Consider the following 23,987-nt stretch of genomic DNA (forward strand, 5'->3'; position numbering starts at 1 on the left):
AGAAAAGCAGTACTTTTAGTGGTGTGTAATACCTTAGAAAACAGCAAGCCACTTTTTTTCATTGATAATTAATAAGTGTGGAACTGTAATCCTTGGGGCTTGCAAGTCAGATAGAAGCTCATATTAAGAATAGTGACATGTTCCTAAGTATCAAGTTCACGCAGATTTGCTTTTCACTATATGTCATTTCAAATTTATTGCATGTTGTACATGTTTGAATAGTATTCAAAGGTAACTAATATGATTAGAGACAATCAGAGTTGTTTATCTCTGAACTGAAAACCAACAACTTCGAAATCTTGCAAACTACTAGATAATAGCATCATGAAAACCCATTCTCTATTCTCCTATATAATTTATTTCATTCTGTGCATCTAGAGGAGCTGAGAAGGCAAAGAATAGAGACTGAAGAAGCAGGGGGGAGGTTGTGAAGAATGGCCAGGTTGAAATTCCTCTGGAAAAATCCTAAACACATGAGGTTTCAAGAAACACAACTGTAGCTCTGTTAAACTCATTAAGAAATTAAACAGATTTTTTAAAATAAAAATACATTTCATTTAAAACATTCAAAGTTTCAATATCACTATAAGAATAAATGAACCATCACTGTCACTAAAGATATATTCTTCATTCCCTCAGTTGCTTGCCTCTAGCTTCTACCTTCTTCTAAATGCCAAGTGCATGAAGTTCCTGTAACTGCATGATGAACTGGTCTGGTTAAAAATATTTTTGTCTCCAGGGATCACTTCTCTCAGCAGCAGCTAAAATTCAGGAAATGAAAGGTGCATATCCATAATCATTTCAACAAATCTAAATTGAGACTGCTGTGATCTCAGCTGCCTTTTCCATCCCCAGCTGTGCACTCTCCTGCCTTGAACTGGCACTATGTCTTGTGTAATCATGTATTGAAACATTATGGGAGCTGAACGGATGAAAATTCATATAGTAAAAGAAGTTAAAAAAGAAAAAAAGAGAGAGAGAAGAAAACACTTATTAGTCCTTAGCTGGATCAAATCCCTGAATCAGTTTTTGGTGTGGGTGCCCAAGCCCTGGGAGAGCAGAAGTTACAGAAAAGGGATAAATATTAGGAAAAAATTAGGACCAGTGACAGGCTATAGAGTTCAGAGATTACCTTGCTGAAGCAGCAAATGGAGACATCATTTTTAGATCTGTGGCTAAAAAAAAAAGGCAGAGTTCAGATAAATATACTACAGTATAAATACATTGGTATTTTTCTTTTTATTCTGTTACAGTTCTGCATAAAACTGAAAAATGGAGGTGAGATACTGGGCATCAGCTGATAGAGGGATATCAACTGCGATATCAACCATTTTGAGAGGGTGCCAAAAGGCTCTGTGTTGAATCAGAGCATCACGATGCCCCTTTGGCTTACACTAGTAGCAAAATTCCCACTAACAGGCACTTAGATTATCAATTCAGTTTTGATGTTGCTATTTTTAAACTAGGACTTCTACAGAATCCCAAGCACCTGTAGTCTTCATTTCATCAAACTACAAAAAGGAAATTATTTTGAACTCTCTTCTCTTGCAAGATGAAATACTCCTGGCAAAACAACACATTGGCCATTTGTGTTTTCTTAGAGTAATGCCAGTATTTCCCAGCTTCAGGCATGAGAAGAGAGAGAAAAATCCCTGCTCACTTTTAGTTTTGGATCACCTCTGCACTCTAATGGACTTGCCAGGCTGTTTACAGCAGCTTTGGGGCTAGTTTGCACTTGGTATCGGGAACAGCGTCACAAAAACCTGGCCCTCCATCTTCTAAAAATCTAAAGCTCTGCAATCAAGGTTTTCAGTTGCAGCAGCTACATCAAGACAACAGAGTAAAAAGAAAATTAAGGGTAGAAAAAAGACAGAGATGGAAATATCACCCATGTTCTCTAGTGAATTTCTACTACTCATTCTGTTTAATTATCAATTCCTTCCTGCTCACTTCAGTGACAATATCAGCTGCCTAGCGTGGTAGGAGACATGAGCATCCCAAAATGATGTTAAATAGGCAAGCTAAACTGTAATACTGCATTAAATATTTCCTATTTAGGCAAGAATATGGCTGCATTTGATCTCACTGAAATCCCCAAACTCTCACTTCATAGAGGTTTACCCAAGCTCTAAATCAACAAAGCTGAGGACATGTTGCTTTCTAACAATCTGTTCCTTCAAGTTAAAAACAGCTGAACATGATCTTGCCAGCTCCCAGTGTGGTGCTGTGGCTGAGAGGGCTAATGTGGCTGCATAATCAGGGGAATACTCAGCTGGAATGGGGAGGTTATATTACTGACATAACAGCATAAATGTTTATGTTTACCCTGAGACTCGAGTTGCAAACTGTAGTGTACACACTCCCTAGAGAGGCAGCTATTCTCTATGACTGCAATGTTTAAGAGAATGGTAAGAAAACAGGATTGTTTACCACAGCAGGAAGAAAACAGCTCGCACAGATTTAGATGCCAAACAATAAGATGCTATGCTAGGAATTGAAAATACTGATGACTGCAATGTTTTTGTTAGTCTCATGTCACGCGTACAAGCTTTTCCTACAGCAGACTGAATAATGGATGAGGAACAAAAAATATGTGTACAGTGAGAAATGTATATTTCTGTATTGTATCTGAACTTACTGCTCTTTTTAGCCTTCTCTGGAAAAAGTTTTTCTACACAACAGTTAGCTTAGAAATACTTAGTAATACAAAAGAAGAACACAGAAGTTACACAGAAAGAAGAAAGAGACAAAATACTGCTGTATTTAGATACAAATGGGTATAAAGAAATACAGAACATGCAGAATTTTTATGCTTATTTCTAGCTTCTCTTCATGTTCCTTTAGCCCAATGGAAAGAAGCACTATCTTCTTCTGAGTAGGGTAACAGTGCCAAATTTTGATATCAGCTTGTCATCAATCATCTCTACAGACAGAAACAAACAAAAAAAAACCAAACAAACCACCAAAACCACAGTGCGGGAACTACTTGCTGCAGGCAATTCAGCAGGGTAATGAATGATGATGGAAATACCCAGAAATTCCAACCTTGTTTTCCCTGGTTAATACTTACCCACTAGACCATGCTGGTTCTGTGAGATCACAAGTGCATTTTGTCTTTGAAGCATGTTATCCATTACCTTTGAAGGGGCTTCTTTTAATAAAATACAAATCAAACACATCTAAAATAAATCAAACACATCAAGGCTTTGAACCAGATCCCAAGTGGTCCTGATAACATAGTCTGCATTTAAAAATGTGCTGATAACATAATTTGCATTTACAAATTCTGCTAATCTCAGTGGGAGTTAAGGTTAGTCAGGATCTCACTCAGGATTTGCATTCAAAGACAAAAATTGAAAAACCCCAACAGAGCCCCCCAAAAAGCTACCCATGGGGCATAAAGGTGAGAGGTGGAAATAAACTCTGCCCCTTATATTGAAAACAGCAGTTGGCCACAGGCACAGTCTGAGTGCCTCATCTTTAACTGTGAAGGGGTAAAATTTAGACCCTCAGGCTTCCTATTCTTGTAAGTCAAAGATGCTAATGATGTGTCTGCCTACCAATGTCACAAAGAATGCAGCTGCTGAGACCCTTTCTTTGAAGCAAAGTACAATTCAAAAACTTTCATTTTGCCATTGAAAATCCCTGCTAAAGTTCTAACATATTTTCTGGCCTCACATGCAGTGCTCTAATGTAATACTAGTGGGAGCACCAGAAGTTCAAAATCCACCAAAAGAGTTAACATAACAATTACTTCCATAACTAAAAAATAATTTCAGCACACATCACACCTGAAATATGTCATTACCTGCTGCTTTATCAATCAGGAAAGATATAATTAGTCTATTCAGTAATTTTAAAACTGGACATCTCCACATTCTTCCACAGCAACTGAAAGATCCCATGGAGCTCTGCTGAAATTTTCAATACCTGTAGCTTGAACTGTTATAAGCACAGATGATTGTCAAATTGAAGACTTTGTTTACAGCTACTGCATTGAATCTTTTTAGAAAAAAGGACATTTCTGAAGAAAGATTGTAAATTAGATGATAGCAAGGTTCTTCTGAATGTGCAGTTCAATGTCAAGATGTTACATCAGCCAAAGCAATTTGAGCTGGTATTCATTCTTTTTTCAAAACATGCCATTTATATTGAGTAAACAAGGTTATTGGCTTAGCAAAATACTTGTTGCAATAGAAAATACCATATTGAATCATCTGATGATTTAGGCATTCACCTCATATTATAAAAGGTTTTAAAAGATGAAGAATAAAATTTGCACTGAAAGGTAACAGCAAGAGATGTGAACCACCAATTTTATGTCCCACATACGGCCAATTTAAAAATGAAAATAATAGCCTCATTAACTGTCAGTCTTCAGAGGCATAAAATTCATGTTAAAGATCTGTATCTACTGTGTGAGATATCAAAAATACAAGCCACAGGAATACCAATTCTGCCTAATTTAAAACCTTTGTGTCAAAAGAAGAAATGAAAGATTTGACATGACAGAGGTGAATGAAGCTGTCGTTCTTTTAATTTTATTTAACTCACCATAAAAATCTTTCTCAATGTTTTTCTCTAGATTTTTCTTATCCAACAGCACCACCTTGTGATGGTACAGATTTTAGTATTTGGGTTTACACACACCCTCAACAAAACCTTTCTTTAGTAACTGAGGTAGATAAAATGCTGAAAATGTTAAGTATTATTAAAATAAATAGACACAATACAGGCGAATCTGTGGTCCCTAGATCTTCAATCAATAGTCTTTGGAAAAGTTTTCTGATGAGAAGATGTCTTTTTTAATATGAAGATTCAAGAATATACCTATCTACATTAAAAACAATATGCTTATATTTTTATATTTACATACTTAACTGTTATTTAGTGCTGTTAAAAAAAGCTTAATCTCTAGTTTATTCTTTAAATTAATGATTGTTATTGGTTTGGTGATGATTTCTAAGACTATGTATGAGCCACAGGTGACCTGTGGAAGGTAAGATCTCTGTAGTATTTCTCATTGGCAAACTAAGAGCAGCATCTCACCTAAGTAGCACCATCCTGGACCTCCACTCTGAGGTACCACATCCTGTAAACCCCCTGATCAGGGGCCCCAAGGCTGTGCTTTCAGTCTATTAGCCAAGGGCCAAAATCTTCTACTGGCTTTTGCACGTTCTCTCTCTCCAGCCTAATGAATATTCACCCAGCCAATGCACAGTGGAACTGATTGAGCAGGGTGGACTGAAATTACACCATTACAGAACACATCCTTAGTGCATTCCCATCGGAAATGGTGAGGCAAAGAATGAAATTGAGTCTTGGTTTCCCATATCCTAAATGGATTACTTAATCACTGAGCAATCAAAGAGGAGCAGGGCTGAGGCCTGTGCTGGCTTAAATCCAGTAGATATTCTGTGAAAGTATCTATGAAATGAGACCAGGAAGCAGAGATTATTTGTGGATATGTCAGGTACAAAAAAAGAACTAAAACTCTCTGAGTGCTTCCCAGACAAAGGCATTTCTTCACACGCTTGTTAGAACCTTATTCAGAAAATACATATGAACAAAGGGTGTTCAAAGTCTGGACTGAATTTTGGACTCCAATTTTGGAATTCAAAATGTCAGCCAAGAAAGGAAAAGGCAACCAAATAACTTTATGAGTTTTCATTGTTTTTTATATACATTAGAAATATTAGAACAAAATCAATTTCAGGAAAAGCTCTCAATGCTGTAATGATAAATTTAATTTCTTCTAAGCCTGGAAATTTCATAAATCTCTCACTTTTTCTTTCTTCCTTTATTCATGTATTTATTAAAATCATAGTACAGTGCAGTTTAATATGATTTTTAAATTTTTAGACTTTCAAGTGAATTTAATTAAAAGAATTTAGAGATTCTTTTAAAATTTCTATTAAAATTGTTTTTAAATTCTTTTAAAATAATTAAATTAAAAGAAATTGCAATACCTAAACCAATGCAAAATAGAACTTGCCATGCTTAGTGATTCTTAATAAATAGATCTTATAAACTGGATGTCTTGAGATAAAATACATTGTGTTAGGACCTCTGGAGAACTTGCTAACTGTGTCACAACTGTCCTTTTTTAACAACTTCATTAGACCACTTAGGAGGGAAAAACCATTATAGTAATAGTATTTGCAGATTGCACTTATTCAAAGAACCTTTTAAACTCTACCAAGGACATAAATATAACAAAGGCAAACTGGAAAAAATGAGTAAATGGATATACAAACCAAAATGAGATTTTGAAAGAAAAAAAAAAAGTAAGCCACCATATCTAAAGAAAAATGAAGGTCTGAAACTCTTACTTTGCAATCAGCAGGAGGGCTAAAACATGAAATATAAACAGATCAGGGAGTGATGTTAGGCAAAAATCTGAAATCAACTTATAACACAAGATGACATAAAGCAAATGTAGTGTGATTTATAATAGTATACAAAAGAAGCATTGAATCACAGAAGACAGAAATGACAGTGTGTCTCTGATATTTCATTTGAGAGACCACCTCTGAGTCTGAAGTAAACAAATTTTATCTGAAAAAATGCTAGAGTAAACAATTGAATAAGCAATAAATGTGTGACTCATTTTTCATGAAACCTTATAATGAAAAGAAACCTGTGTACAAGAAGTACAAGCCCTTCTTGTATTTCTTGGCCCTGAGCATTGGTTCTTAGAGCCAAGTGACACTTTCTGCTCACATCCATTACACTTGGACCATCTTTGGTCTCCCAGATGATCTTTGTTCATGGAAAAGCAGTAGCTATAGGCTGCTCTCAGTAGACCCTGTGGATGTGATTTCCTGCCCAGTGACATGGACACATTGCAGACATTGGCACTTGCCTGCAGGGAGTGAGAACAGGCTCTGGCATCCTGTAAAATAAACTTAGGCCTATGTGACCAAGATCTTTTGCCCTTTTTCCTTTACCATTAAAGCCACACCCTTAGCTAAATGTACATTGCTAAGTGCATTGGTCCCAGGGAGTGATGCTTAGTGTCAGGACAAGTGATGAGGGGTAGCTTGCAATGACACTCTTCAAGGCTTTCTGTAGCATGGAAAGTGATCTTTTTCTTCCATAGAAAATTAGATGCTGTGTACTATGTATGAACTCTACAGCACTGGGTCTTCTGGCTTCATCCACCATTTCTGTGACAGTAAGACCTAATAGTTTTGTATTTTTTAATCTTTTTTTTAATTCTTGTTTTTGCTCTCCAGCTTAATGTGTACAAAACACTGCAAAGGCAGTGCTGCATCCACCAAAATATTTTTTATATGGTATGAGCCTCTTGCATGTGTTGCATACCAGTGGTGTGTTTTGGGGAGCAATGAGTGTGCCAAATCTGCTGGGACAGCTTTGGAGCACTCTGTAATGTGTGGGTCGAATCACATATTTATGTTACCTAGTTTGCATTGCATTTTGTGGCTATACCCTTGACTCAGAGGTTGACCCATGCATTATTTAGGAATACTTTAGTTTCATGATTCCTACAGAGACCCCAGGAGTGAAATAAAATGTTTATGGCTTAGGAAATCACAGGAGTAGGTCCCAATCTAGTAGAAGAGAGCTAGATTATTTAGCAACTTATCAATACCTACTTTGAAAATACCATCTTTAATAAGAATTAAGTCAAACCTACTAGTAGAATTCTATATAAAACAAGTTTTTGAAGAAGCAAATAGTGGTTCTACCTCAACAAACCCAGTAAGAATGCCTGAGCATCTCTGTAAAAGTTTTACTCTCAAGTTCTGGGCTACACACCCTGTGCACAACCTAGGAGCACAGCAGAGATTCTCCCAAGTTATTTATTAAAAAGAGATCACCTATTCAAAGAATCAAGGTGCAGAAAACCAGGTGTATTATCTGCAATGGTAAAAGAAGGTGAGACTCAGAGTAATAGCCTGACATTTTAAAATAAAAATACAGATCAAACATCTCTATTCTGTCAAAAAACAACCCAAACAACAAAACCTCAAAACTGAAAAGCCCCTTGCTGAAGCATTCAACAGCAAACTGTATAAGTAACTGGAAATATGAACATTTTTAAGCCCCTTAATAGTATTTTTCCTTTTATTAAAAAATTATTACAGTTCATTCTATTGAAGTGAGCAGCCTGTTTAGCAACATTTTTTCCCATAACAGCCTACTAATTAAAAATAGCAAGATATTAATCTGAAATTAAACCTATTCTTTTAATGAAAGTGCTACTTAAAATCAGCGTAATTATGTTTTTTACATTTTTCTATCCCTTTCAGGACATAAACACAAAAATATGTATATGTATCTATATATAAATGTTATTTACAAAAATTGGATTTACTGGTCAATTAATGCCAAGAGATGTTATTAAAATGTAGGTTTTCAAAATAATCCAAAATAATCTAGATTTTCTATCTGGATTTTCTATCTTAGATTTTCTATCATTTCAACTGAATATAAAGTTAATTACCAAATTGTCAGTGGAAAAAAAAAACAGTCCCTTCCTTCAAATTGAGACTTATTCTGTTCTTTAAAGCTATTTAGGAAAGAAAATAACCTACAGTTAATATGCAGATTGTTTCCAGATCTTGAAGACTACAATTAAGTAAATTAATCAAACTCAAACTTCATTTTTCCAGTCTGTCATAGGTCAAATCAAAATTAGTCATATTAACATGTAAATGTGCTAACAGTAAACAGGGTTGTGGCAGAAACATTACACTAGGGAAATTTTTTTTTTTAACTAACATCCAAATAATAAATGTGGGATAGAAGCCGAAAAATTTCTTTTGGTTACAGCAATTTCTGTGTTTTAAGCTTTGAAAATCATTTTCTGCAAGTATTTCTTTCTAGAGAGACTCATGCTTTCTTTATCTCTACTATAACTTAAATCCTAACTAATTTTTTTTCTGTGTTGTCAGGTACTGTGTTCATTCACTTGCGTCATATTGCTATTTAATATACCAATGTTTAACCAGTGAGAGTCACAAACACTTCTATTTTAATATAAACAATATAAAAGTATTATATTTGCTTTCAAGATTTGCATGCATTATAAGTATTTTAATTACACTTGATAAAGAAACAGGTTATAAAATTTATCATTAAAGACCCAAAATAATTTGTTTTGGAAGGTGTTTAGAGGAACCATGTGTAGTGTCAGACAGATAGGAAGAGCCTGCTACATTTTTGCGAACAAATTCACCCTTTCAGTGAAGAAATTTTTCCTAATATCCAACCTAACCTCCCCTGGCACAACTTAAGGCCATTTCCCCTTGTCCTATCTCTTGTTACTACGGAGAAGATACCGACCTACACTTTGTTACAACCCCTTTTTAAGAAGTTGTAGAAAGCAATAAGGTCCCCAATGAGCCCCTGTCCCTCTCTTAGTTAATTAATCACTAACAGTTAATATCTGGCATATTCCATAGTTAGAGTTAGAATATATATCATATTCTATTGTTAGTTTGTTAAGGGTTATTGGGTATTGGAATCTCTAGCTAGGGGTGGGATAAATCACATTCTGGGGATGTTGTTTGCTTTGTTAAGTATAAGAAGCAGCCAGGTAAGATGCTCTGCCTTCATCACACACACTTTTCTCTTGGGCAAAAGTCTTTATCATCCTTTAACCTCCTATTCTCAGCCTTTACTGTCCTAAAAGCTCTAGTGTGTGGTTGGCTGCACTCTAGAAATGAACCAAAGATTATGCAATATTTTAAGCACAGAGTCTAAAACTGAGGCTATCTATTTTAAATGCTAAAAAGCATTCAACTTTATTCTGAGCTCCTCTGTGCCAGGATGCTCTCCATGGTAACAGGAAATTGTGGAAATTAAAGGACACCCTAATAGGGCAGTAGTAACAGTGTAATGCCTTAATAGTGTAGTATGGTGAGAGTTATCAATACAAAACTGAATAGAGTGCTTTTTGTCTTAGTTTGAACTATCTCTGGACAACCACTGAATTTTAAGTGATTTGCAACAACAGACATGAAGCAGACCACTTTTACTTAAGAGTGAGTCAGGCTCACTCAGATTTTCTTGACTCTTCATTCAGGCTTCAGAAATTGCTCTGATTTTTAGCATCAAGTTTGCCACTATACCCAAACTGTAGTGCTTGGTAGGCTGAGAGTGCAAGCTAGAAGGCACCAAACTGTTATGAATTGCATGAGCCAGCTCAGAGGGAAAATGCTCTAATTGCAGAAAATGCTGACTTCATACGGGATGTATTTAGAGGTTTAACACGCTTATTAACAAAATGACTCCTCAATTAACATTGTCTCTACTAATTAACAAAAACACCAGCAGACTAGTAATGAGACACCCACCCTTACAACAAGCAGGCAAGAATTGTAAGACAAAAATTGTGAGTGGCTGCCAGGGTGAAGAGGAGTCATGGGAATGCAGCTGCAAATCCTCACTGAACAACTATGAAGGCAATGAAAAATCACTGCTGAAGTAAAGGGATAAAAGAAAGAGAGATGCTTTTTCCCTGCCATAAAAGAGAAAGATACAGAAATAAAAGAAAAAGAAATCAGAAGATAGAAGGAAACATTAAGAGAAGAGAAATGGAAGACAGAAAATCAACACAGTCTTAGGACAGCTATATTACTTTTAATTGATCCAAATCAATTTATTCATCATGTTTCAATTGGAAGAAAATTGAAAGGTGGGGAAGAGAGGCTAGGCATTCAGTATTAGGGAGAAAAAAGAAATAATTTTCATAATATGAACAGAAGAAAAATAATTTTTTAGTAATATTGACTGTTTTTATTCATGAGGGAGGAAGAATGGTCATGGATTCAGATGTATCAGCATTCCTTATGGCCAGGAAAATGGGTAAGATACCATCATTTCAAGATATCAACTTGGATAAAATGTGTGACAAAGTGGGAATAGAAGACTATCTTCTTTAAATTCAAATCACTTTACCCTTGCATTTTAACTTTAAAAATAAATTTAAAAAAAGAATTTGAAAGTGTATAAAGTTTAAGGAATGGCCAATTACAACTGAAAAATTTTCCTTCCTGTTTTACTTTAGCAAAATTTCACTGAAAATAATTAAATGTAAAAAATTACATTACATTTAGGCAATTCTGATGTCAGATCCAATTGTTTGTATCTTCTTCACTTTTGCCAAAGTTGTGCAAAAGGTGTTTTTTTCATCCAAAAAGCAGAAAACCACTGGAGAAGAAAGAAATAGGGTTAGATACAAAATAAGATTGAGGCATCTGACCTCTATGTCAGAATATAAACTCTAAATTGCATATTCAACATCCTTATGTAAAGCACAGGGAAAAATACAAGTCTCAGATTTCAATTTTCAGACTGGTATACTGAGCGCCAAGTTGTCAAGGCTTCCCATTAAAAAGTGATGATTATATCCTGCTTTCTAATTTTTCCTTACTTCAGTCCTTAAGGTCCCTCTGCATTGAGAAATTTGTAATTTCAGGACCTTATATGAAGTAATTTCAAAGTCAGAGGAGAGACTACAGCATATTTCTTTCCAAATTCAGAGACAATGGTAATCAAGGTTGTTTCTTTTCTTCCTTCCTATTTATGATAGACTAAGTTAGCCATTCCAACACTTATATAGAGAAAAAGAGACATAGCTCCAATTTTTTCTTCAAGAGATTCAAACTTAGATCCAAGAACTCTCAGATTGCACTGCTATACAGGAAAGATAAAAATTGACATTCTCATTCCTTTTTGTAGAAGTCCTCTTCATCTGTAATTAAGATGAATTAGCCCACAGAGATGAAAAAGACTGAAAATCACTTCTCCCTAAGTGTTTATTTATAAACTAGGAGATATTCAAGATTACTCACCTAGTGTGTCATTTGAGATGACTCATCTAACTCATCAAGACTGCAGCTGCCACTTCAAACAGAAGTGGATTTCTTGTAGGTCCTGTGCCATAGTTCCAATTGTGTATAGATGACTCAAATATGCATTTCAAACAACACCTGACAACAGTAATTAACAGGCAGTAATTTCTAGCTGCACCTAAACCATTGTGCAAAATACATCTCAAAAATTCTATTCATCTACCTGAGATTCACAGCCTGTAATTATCTTTCTGGGAACAAGGGTGGGATTCATAATAGCCAAATGTAGATCTCTAAAAATTAAGCCTAATCTAGGACAGCCTTCTGGATTCCCTCCACATCCAGTTGTGCTCTACGGTAGCCTGGAACCACTGCCTTCTGGAATGGCTTCTCCGTGAACTGTAAACACACTAAGACATCTGTGAGAGTAAAACAAGACTAAATAAAGTGAATCTCAATCATTCCTTTAAAGAGCTAGAATTAGATTTTAATTTCTACCATTTCAGATAGAATCAGGAGTTACAAGTTTTCATCCTGAAGCAGGAAAGCTGAATCCTCATGTTTTACATCAATAGTCAGGTATGGAGCAAATGAAAGAGGGAATCTGCAGCTCCTGCAGATGAGCCTCTGTGCAGGAAATAAAAAATTCACAAGACTAAAAAGAAAACCAGCAACAAGTCTATAAAAAGAACATGGTTGCAGTAAAGTTCCTGTGAGGAAAGGATGAGTTCATTATACAACAGCAAACTGTTTTTTAGAACCAGAGCCCTCTTGAATTTAATTTTTAAAATAATATTTCTTTTCCCAATTATTCTCTGAGTTGTTGTGACTTTTCATCCTATTGCAAGATGAATCTTGTTTTATGCAAAGAACCCCAAAAGTGTACACTGTTAGCTGAAAATTATTACTCTGTTTCAAAGTGAGACAGATTCTCTCTGGTTGCCTGCAGCATATTATTATCACAGGGCTTATAGCTTTCTTCTAGAGTTAAATGGTCTTCTCCAATAATAACAAAAATAATTTGACAGGAACAGCTGCAAGATTCATTTTGGGAATACCAGTAGATAGTTTCTGATATATATTTCTGCCACTTTAACCTTTCACAAAACAAGTTTGCATTTGAGTGCACATCAAGACAGTCCTTGGAGTGCACAGATGGTTCTGTAAACCGTATGGCATCAAAACCTCTTCACCGTACTTAGCTGACGTGGAAAATTCTAGGCATTACTGGAAAAATGAAAAGTATTGTGGGTAAAATGTCTGCTACTAATGTTCCATTGAGAACATTTTATTTGTATCTGAGGAACATGCTTAACAACAATCAGATAAAATTTTGCAGTATCTCATTAGTTCAGTTTGTTCATGGTTAAAAGAAAATTAAAGTATTTCAGCTGGTGTTGCCTTGCACTGAGCAGGGAAAACTGACCTGGTGTTCTCAACTGAATAAGCAGGGTTCAGCATCTGGGAGGCAATGATTTTTCTCACGCATTCAGCTTGATTTTCACCATACACCATGGTTATGATGGGCCAGGGATTTGAGGTCAAATTTCTAATTTGAGGTCAGACTTTCAAATTCAAAGCTGAAAACATTAATATCAAAATCTGCTTTGGTTTGCTTATAGAGGAACAAAAATCAGTTCATTTGTATCCATGTCAGCAATTTCCAACAATGATGGCATATATTCAGATGCTAAATTCATCAGAATATAAACCACATACCAAATGACAGATAGAGTATATTTTTAATTATGCCTTCTACAAAACATTGCTCCCACATTCTAACTTCACTGCATGAAAAATTATCTTCAAGAGGAATAGGCATATGAAATAGTATAGTTTGCTGCTATGCAATATGCTCTTAGGTTTTTCATATAAATCAGAATTATTCAAGATCAGAATAATTGCTGTTTTGATAATCAATTTAGATAATTATTCTGTGGTAATTTGCCTAGTAGTCATGCTCTAGGTACCTTCTCTAAGAGTCTGTGATTAAGTTATACTCAAGATGATCCTCAATATAAATGATTCCTTTATTTTAGAAAGGGAAAAGCAAAAAGAATTTACTTCATATGCGCGGTAGTTATATTTCAGGATTGCCAGTATTCATGATTTTTAAAAATCCTGTCCTACTGCCTGTGACTATTTCAAAATTTATCTCTTTAGAGTTAACTGCAATGGAGTAGAATGAGGAAGCTCTTGGTGGGAGATAGGTGGGAAATAATTAGTTTTGCTAATAAAAAAAAATAAAATCTAATGACGTTCATGGAAAAAAATCTACTTGCCCTAAGCTGACAAAGAACATCTTTGAAATATGGTGTAGTCCTTTAATTGCCCTAGATATGTATCAGGGTATTCATCCATATACTAAAAAATCATTAAGCTTTAAAAGAAGCAGAGTTCACACTTAATTAGGATCTTGTGAGTTATCACCTCAGTTTTCTGCAGGTTTCATCTGTGCTAGACCTGCTCTATCACAGGGCAGCAGAAGCTCAGTGAGACTCTCCCTGAAATTCTTATTATCTTCAGTAATTCCCAGCACTCTAAAGCGATAATTTGCATCTGGGGCACATACAACCCCATTTCTAGTATCTTCTATTTCTTCCCTTCTTGATGTCTCTTGTGATTGCTCACTTCTTCTCCAAGTTAGCATTCCTGTCATAGAATTCCAACAAACCCTTATGGCTGTAAAAGCAGCATATGCTAGATCTTAGCCACGATTGCAGTTTCCCTTATACATGTTATGCCCTTTGTATTTACTCACTGGTAAATATCTGCATGGTAGACTGAGGTAGGAATTACATACCAAGCTGATAAGACCAAAAAGCTGGACCAAAGAGTGAGGGGATGAGAGGAGTAAATGGAGCAAGGCAAAGCCACTAGTGGTGAAAAGCATGGAATGGATTAGAGAGGCAGGAGGGTCACTATGAGTCATCCAAAATCAGTGGGAACAGAAGCCAGAGTGGAGGGGGATCACAGGCTCTGGGGCAGAGGAGTGTAAATTTAGGTAACTGATGAACAGAGTTCTCCATGTAACACCTACACATCAAGAAAGAAGACTGTTCAAATTCTAATATTTGGGAAAGATGCTTTAAAGAGAAAAATATATGCAGCATGAAGTATACCATTTACTGGGAGTATTCAAAGAAAAAAGATTATACATTTGCCTTTAAGGGACAACTTGTATGTGCATGCTTCCCTGAAGGTGCTAATCTCTTGGAGTCCTTTCCATACCTAAATTTCCAGGCCACAGACTGATATAAAAATATGGCTTGACTTTATTAATGTCTGTAAAAACTGTGTCAGTCTCTGTGTGTGAGTCCACTGCCGAATGTCTTAAACAAATGGTGCTGAATTTTAGCATTTCTGTGCATAAAACTTAAATGTACTGAAATTACCCACTACTGCTGAACAAGTCATCCTCAGATAATATTTGTAATATTTGTTCTTTTTTTTCCCCCTACTTTTATAGTCAGAAGCTTTCAAGTTTTGGTGAAACTTCCTTCACTGAATGACATCTGTAAAGTCTCATTGGGCAGTAGTCATTTAAAAATGAGACAGCAATAATTGAAATGTAGATTTCTGGGAATGAGTTTAAATGTTATTTTTATTTGGTATGTAGGTTTGTTTTCTTTATTTTTTCAATTTTTTTTTCTTTTTTATTTTCCCCAGGTAATCTGTATTCTCTGGAACAGAGAACTTTTTGGACAGATGCTTTGTTGCATATCTCTACTGACGAGGGCTAAATGAGAGGGATAAAATAAGCAGGAAGTTTTACTTAGAAAAGAGTTTACAAAGACAGCCCTCGCACACAATATGGAGTACACCTGTTACAACATTGATTTTACTTAAATAAATGGGATATAGCAAAGAAGAAACAGTAATGGCAAATAGCAAATTGACTTTCTCTAAAGTTTAAATTAATGTTGCGGAGAATCAGTGCTTCATGGTGAGAAAAACTGCACAGCCTTCACAAACACAAAACTCCCCACATTATCTCCTCTGATCTCATTCTTCCTGGGTAGGAGCTGGCAGTAACTTAAATGCAGTAGACCTTCCACTTATGTAAAATTCATGTGTCTGGTTTAGGAAAACATGCTTAAAGCTAACAAAATGTCCAAGATCCTTTCTTGGGCCAGGGTAGAGTGGTCAGCAGCTTAAAGAATGTGTCATAGAAAGAGAAGGGACATTGTCTCCTTTTTTATAGTATTCTTCCTATGACATTTTATTACTCCAGTGTTCCACCCTCAGTAACAGTAAGCTATGTGTAAAGAAACCAGCTTCAAATCTTATAAAACCACAGTATTAGTTTTGATGCCTATGCTCCATCCATCTTTATGACAGAGAATAAGGAGTCTGTAATGATTCTCAACCTGACAAAATACTAGGTATTAACAAAATCTTACCATTTTCCATGCTTAGAATAGATTAATTTCATGCTTCTGTGGGTCTGTTTTATTACTTTGGACACATTACTCAGGACACCTATGGCATCTCAGACTCATTAATCTCATTAAGCTCATCTGGGAGGTTAATTTCAGTCTTTTGTTGCAGTTTTATTTGAGTATTTTCAAAGAACTGCTTAAAAGTACAGATCTATCAATATGAACAAAAGTAGCTATTTTTCACATATCTTAATTTCTAAAGCATGTATAATTTTATCAAAATAATAGAAAAATGCAAAGCTTAACTATCTGACTTGCTTTTTATCCTGTTGAGCAGTAACCTGACCAAACATCTATGTACCAGATATTATGCAGATTTTTGACATCAGAATGTTTTTGTTGTACAGCCAGTATGAAAGATGTTTTATTAGTCTGAAAAGTTAACAAACATGCTTTCAGACATTTCTCTCCAAAACATTTGCCCTCATACTAATTAGTTGTAATACTCATTTCAAGAACTATAAGTAGGGATGAATCCTGTCTACTTAAATTATATTTATTTCAACACACAAGCCAAGTGTTTTAATTCAAAATGTAAATAATTTATCTCATGTAGCAGGTAAAACATTGAAATTTATTTATCTCTTTAAATATCCCTTCTGTTATGAGGCTTGGAGAAAGCTGCCATTTTAATATTTTCCAGTTTACCGGTAGAACTAGCCCAGTAAAGTTAAAAGGCTGTTAAAAGTAATTTTTTTTCTTTTCTTTTTTTTTTTTTAAATAGTATCACTATCATCTGCACACCATTTTCCATGGTGTGGTGCAGATGATAGTACAAGGAGATTCTGGATTTTCCCAAAATATCAGTTAATTTATTTCATATATCTCTATGCTCGTATTGACTATCTCTCAGTCTCTCATAATAATTAATTCTGTACACATCAGTCTCATATCAATTAATCTCATGCTCATGTACCTTTGAAACATTTGTCCCAAGCACCAATAGCAGAGACCAAAAGTCCTGTAGTCTGTGGAGAAATGCTAAATAGCCAGCTTTGCATTTTAACACAATTTGATTGTGAATGCTGAACTGATTTTTTAATGATGAATTTTCCACATTGGTATTCTTATCCCTAATATCCTGATAGGACTCTTAGGGAATCTTCTGCCTTCAATCTCATCTTGCAAAAGAAGCATACAATGCAGATTCTGGGCATCTGACTGCATAGGATACTACCAAAATTTAAAAAAACCCCAAATCTATGGATTAAGCATGTCTGCATGCCTGTTTCAAAACAGAGGAAAAACATTGCACCAACAGAAATAAAAGAACTATTTCTGATTTCTTTTGAATGCTAGTAGAGAATGAACAAAAGCAAAATATTTTAACTTCTGCGATAGATTACAGAGTTCACACAATAATTTCCTTGCAAACCAGTGAGTTTTCAAAGACAAAAGAATTTAAAAAAAACCAAAACAATAAAACTTTGTATTGTGCTACAAATATTGAACAGTCAAACACATAATGGAAACAAGCACGCAAATAAATGGTGTAAAATAGTGCACATCAAATGTCTGATGTGTTTTTCAGTCTTTGAACAAGAGTAAAAGTAATGTTTTATCTCAGATATTTGAAGCTGAGAAAGGTATCTAGTCTAAACTAACTCCAATTGTACCTATGGCTGTGCATCTCTTTGGCATCAGATACCAAATTAAGCCCACAGACCAAAGAGTTCATTACGTTACATTATTAGAAACAGAAGTTTTATTTGGTCAAAGGACTTTAGAAAAAGCTTAAAAAATAACATTTGCACCCAAATCAATGATAACAGTAACATTATCTGGTAGTGAGCATTGTCTCTCAGCTTGTTCAAAGGAATGAAGACAGAAAATTTAGCCACAGATCTGTTGGAAGAAGCAAATAAATTAAAAAATATAACAGCAAAATGTTGGAACCATTTCTAGCCAGGAAGATAATCATGGGGAGGTTTTAATGCCTGAAGAGGGCCAAGATTAGACTGACAGCAGCCCTGTGGAGCAGAATAAGACCATTTTGTCCTCCACCTGCAGCTTTTTTAGCAATCCAGTTTTACATAGTGCTTGTAGTCTGATTGCTTACACCTAAAGCAGAAGTCTCCTTCAGGAGAATGGAGAAAATTAATCTGCCTGTTTTGGTTTTTTTCATGGTATTGAAAAAAAAAGTAATTGTCAGTTGTTTTTACAAGAAGAAGGAAGAAAATTATCCATTTTTCTGCCAAGCTTCCATTTTAATACAGTGAATAGCATTCATCTTACAAATGATTTTTGGGCACCAGTGGGATTCCAAGCTCTCAAAAGATTTATGTACACTCTTGTTAGTTTGGTTTAATGATGGATGTAATACAGATGGTATTCTTCACTTATATCATGGGCTATACCTATATAAAGGGCTCTTTCTTTAAACAAAGGTAATAAACCAAGCAGAGATTGAGCTCCTTAACTACTTAACTATTGCCTCAGTACCTCTCATGCTTTTGGATTATTCCAGCAAGTCCTTCCCAAGGAAATTATGACATGAAGGGAGCTTATTCAAATCAGTGCTTGTGTGAGATGGCCCATGTTGCTTGGTCATGAGCTCTTTCTGTTATTTGTCTGAGCACAAGTAATCTGGTGTAATGTCTCTCTCTACCATGTCATCAAAATCTGACTCCTCCTTAAAATGGGATAGCTTCACCTGTATTGCCAACTGGAAATATCTTATGCCCTGTACCCATGGAAATATTTTATGCTCTATACCCATGCCAAGGATTGACTGACAGTTTTGCCAGATGTGCAGCAGAACTTTTCCAGAAAATATTCCCAGAAAATAAATCATATTGAAAGCCAGTTTTTAAGCCTGTTAATTTGCAAAGTTAATTTACAAGGGCCTCCTACTTCATTAAAGTTTGTGCACTGAAAAGTTAAATATTCCCTCTTGTATTTTGTGCAGTGGGAAAAGTTTTGACCCAATATAGTCTGACAGAGAAGTTTTCAAACTGCATATGTCATCATATATATATATATATATATATATATATATATATATATATATATAAATTTTCACTAGTTCCATAGAACTCTTACACTCAGGTGAACTTCTGAACTTCCTCTTTCATGTGCATCTCTGCAGAGTAATTTTTAAAATATATGTATCATAATGGCATATTAAATGCTTAGGGTTTGATACATAATTTCAGCTTTGAGCTGTCCTTCATCTGACTTAATTCTAAAATTACTGCTCATTTTAGGTCTATCTGAAGTAAAAAGCAGATTGCAAAATTGCCCATCTTGCTAGTAAGATGTAATCTGTTACAAGGAGGAAGAATGCAGAAGATTTAGAAAAATAAGTCAATTTTATCATTCAGGAATGTAAATCATAGAAGTGTAAGATTCTTTCTGAAACTTCTTAATGATCAGTTACTAAAATAGCCAAACTAAGAATGTCAGCCTTACAGCTGCAGCTTCTTAAAATTGATCAAAGCTAAACCGTGTACTCTACAAAATGATATTCTAATACTCTGCATCCTGCCTATCACCTGCTTCTCTTTGCACAGCAAAATTCGATTACAGATTGAGAAAGCTCTGTGTACACAGCAGTAATTGATTCCTTCTGCCCAGTACTTTCAGCGAGCCACAAAAGTCAGATGAGGTTTCTAAAAATTCATACTTAGAACAAACTGACAACAAACTCTCAAAGAACATCTGATCACACTAGCTCAAGTTTTTCTCTGAAAAGATGGTAAGCTTAATCATGCCCATTGATCACCCAGTGATGAGTTAAATATAACTCTACATTGACAAATAATGAATTACCCACAACCATACTTCCATAAAATGAACATTTTAACCTCAAGTTACTGGAGTACTTAGCCCCCACTACCTCATTCAAAAGTCATCGTCAGAGTCGGAAAATATTTCTTGAGATATCATGGCTCCAAATTAAGGAATATAAAATATTGTTGTGCTTTATTAGATATTGTGGCTGAGGTGATGATAACCCAATAGCTGTAAGGAAAGTTCTCAGCAATCTATCAATAGTATTTCAGTTCTGTTTTATTTCAGAACCCATTGTCACTACTGATCTATTTTACAGATCCTCTTCTGACAGATCACCTCATGAGACAGCTTAGTGCACTGCCTCTTCTTTGGAAAAGATTCTGTAACTTTGGCACTGAAGGTAATAAAATGTGATTTAGCAATGCCTCTAAGTAAGGCTCCTCCACCTTAATCTGAGGATTGTACGTGAAGCAGATTCATACTGACGACATGATTTAGCTCTTTTCTTACTACAGTTCCAAGTATGAATGTATAATCTCTGCAGTGTCAAAATTTAAAAACTTTTAGTTTATATAAAAATGTTTTGTAACCAGCATGAAAGCAATATTTAGTTAATCCAACTGACTTCCCCTGCAAACACTCTGAGAGGAGGCCTTTTTGTTAGAGAGTTCTTGGGGAAGGGACTTCATTAACAAGTGCCGGGGATGAGCACCCTTCTCATTGGTAAGAGGAGCAATGTGCTTTGGAACCCAAAAAAATTCCCCCTTGGTTCACATAAAGAATATGTACACAAAATAGAAATGGAATAAGAAACATTAACTTACTTACAGTGTAGATATACCTGATAAGTACAGATGTTCTGTTCTGAGAAATCATACTTTAATATATTCATACATGCCTAATTTAATTCTAAAGTGTTTTGTACATTTCTTTTCAATTATGGACCTTGAAAGTACTCACTCAAAGGCAAATCTTTGTAGTTCTTTTTGTTCATAAAAGTCACTTAAAGAGGGAACTTGAAAACATCATTAACTGCAATTCGTCCTTGATCCTTTCATCCCTTCAGAGCTTATTTAAACTTCAAAGTCTTGACCCATTCAAATGATTTAAACAAGTGCTCTGAAGTTGCTTAAGATACATGACAACCAATAAAATGGCTCATAATGTGATCTTTCTTTATTGTAAAATTTTCTAGAGAAGAATAATGAAGAAAATCTGTAATATTTGAATGAAGTCATGTTAAGATCAATGGTATGGAAGAGCATGAGGTACTTTAAACATGGAAATACTCTCATAACATTTTAATTTAACCTTATAAGCTGATATTTATCATGTTGAATGCTTTGAATCATGTTTGGACTAATGTGATTTTTTTTTACAGCATGATCATATACAAGCACTATCTTCAATGGCCAAAATCATAACATGAGCATGAAAGGCAAAACAGTGACATGGTTCATCATGCCTGGATGAAGTATTTTTGGCTTAATTCTAAGATAAAAAAGTATAAGGACCTAATTGTGTAGCCTCACACTGCTGTGTCTTTTACAGTCCATTATTTACTTTAAATTTATTTCATGCTTATTCTATATAGTCACCCACCATTTTCACTAGCAAAATATAAAAGTAATATAAGGTATTTAAATAAAAACCCCTATATTTTATGATTAATTAGGAGCCTCTGAAATCATATTGAGATGAGAACTTAATTTTCATTGCATTTACATTATTTGATTAATCCTTCTTCATAACCAAGAAAAGCTTAAAAATTGAATCATAGGGTACCTTAGCAACTAAAATTGGCTCCAGTCTAAAATGGTAAAAAAATATTGTCAATAGTTAGGATGCCCTTGGCTGGGATTAGTGGGGTGCTTCCTAATCCCTTATTAGACCATCAATATCCATTGGCTTCACAATGGTTCTGGAAGGGAATAAGAACCCTCCCTTCTTGTACAGCCTGTTTAAGAGACAGCCACTGTAACCAGCCTTGAGGAGCCAGGAGGCTGCCTGTAAGATACTATTAGTCCCATTTTTCTTCAAGTACTGTGAAAGAGGCTGGGAAGGGATGAAGCATACATTACACGTGGCAATGTGTTTGCATTGGTTTTCCTTTGGGGAGCTTATGAGAACTTGGTGTGCAGAACAAGTGAGTTCCAATGGGGTGAATATGTGGCAGACTTTGAAAGGGTTCAATAAGCTACTTTTTCCCCAGTGTAGACTTGAAGTTCAAATTATTGATGTTAATGTTACGTTACACAATCTCAGTAGTGTATGAGAGTGTACTTCCATTAGATGTACATTTTCTGTCATTTTATCCCTAAAAACAACAGTGCAACCACTCCCTCTTTACTTTAGGGAAGTGCAATTAGTTGTCATTAGTATTGTTGATTATGAGAGACCAAGCTCTAATCATATTCTCGACTAAGAAGAAAAGAAAAGAAACAAACTAGAATGGACAGGTTTTGTCAGCATGAAAACCCCAACTGTGACAAACAGCTACATTCATCTTCTGTTTAGCCTCATTTCTTTCACAATGATGTAGATTAAAAGCCTCTCAAAAATTTTGCAGGGTCACCCTAAGATGCATCTTTCCCTAGCTCTCATTTTTAATGTAGTTGTTGCATTGGCTAGTGATAATTACACATTTCACTCCTAAATTGTTACAATTATTGAACATTCTATTTATCTGCTCTGTAATTTAATTTCTTAAAATGTGTGTATAACTGTAGCATTATGTCATGTGAACTGCTTCATGTGAGCCAATCCTTTAGAGTTCTTCCACTAACTTGAGAGGGAACCACGCTACCACTAACAGAGGGGTAGACACAGAGGAGCATAAATCAAAAGCTCTCCATTTCTATACTCCTTTTGAAGCTGTGATAAGGCCCTGGGATCAATAAAAGACCTTGTCAGTGACATATAACTGTGCAAGAAGTTTCTCATGCTCTAGCCTAAACTTGTCAGGTTACTCGCTCAGTCCAGTTGAAGTGTTGTTGCCATCTTTGCAGAGGATGCTGTTGGTTCCTTGTTTTACATTAATACTTAGATCTGAGGCCTTTTTCCTCAGCAGAATATATTTCAGTATCTTATAGCTAACTCATTAGTTGAAAGTACAGAAAAATAAGTCTTCTTTAAAATTATCATAAAAGAGTAGCATGTCATAGTTATAGAGAATGTTTTCTTTGTATAAATCACTATGCAAAACAGACATTTCTACCATTGTAATGTCTTAATACCGTAGAGCTTAGACAGCATCCTCATTTTTATTTTCTAATACTCTACTGACACCTTCTGGAATACAACACTATTTTTGATTTTACAGCTGACTTGTGTAGTGGTAATGACTGAGTCAACTAAAAAAATTCTGATGCTACCACACATCCCAAAACACAAATGTCAACATATCTTTTACATTCTTAGTTTTCACTGATTTTGAAGCATGAAAATCATAAAGCAATCAGGAAAATATAACAAAGTGAACATCTCTAGACTGAGATAATCTAGTTTCAGAGGGAAAAGCAGCCTGTATTGCTGCTGCTAATGTCGATGATAATTGATGCTATTTATAAAAGTTTATCTATTGAAGGCCAGAGATCACAGCAAAATGTCTGATTTGTTTTAAAAATGTGTAGAGGCTAAAATTAGGAGCAGGACATTATTTCAAACTCTATCTCATATGCAGATTTAATTCCTCAGTTCTCTTTTTTCCCCATTAATGGAGCTAAAGAGGGAAATCTTCAAGCACATAAAGTTTCAGCACTTGAGTGTGAGTACGACCCAGTTATCCATGACCTCTACATGAAGCCTGCAGGTACAGCACAAGATTTATGAGATACATTCATCCTTCTGGAGGACATGCATCCAATGTCTAAAATTACAACAAATACTTATATTTAGATTACTGAATCCCCTTGCTGACATATTCAAAGACAGTTTTGAGGACAGCTAGTTGTCTCTCATCCAAAATGACAGAAAAGACTGTCTG

Source organism: Molothrus ater, chromosome 2 (genome assembly GCF_012460135.2).
Source record: "Molothrus ater isolate BHLD 08-10-18 breed brown headed cowbird chromosome 2, BPBGC_Mater_1.1, whole genome shotgun sequence".
Classification (NCBI taxonomy): domain Eukaryota; kingdom Metazoa; phylum Chordata; class Aves; order Passeriformes; family Icteridae; genus Molothrus; species Molothrus ater.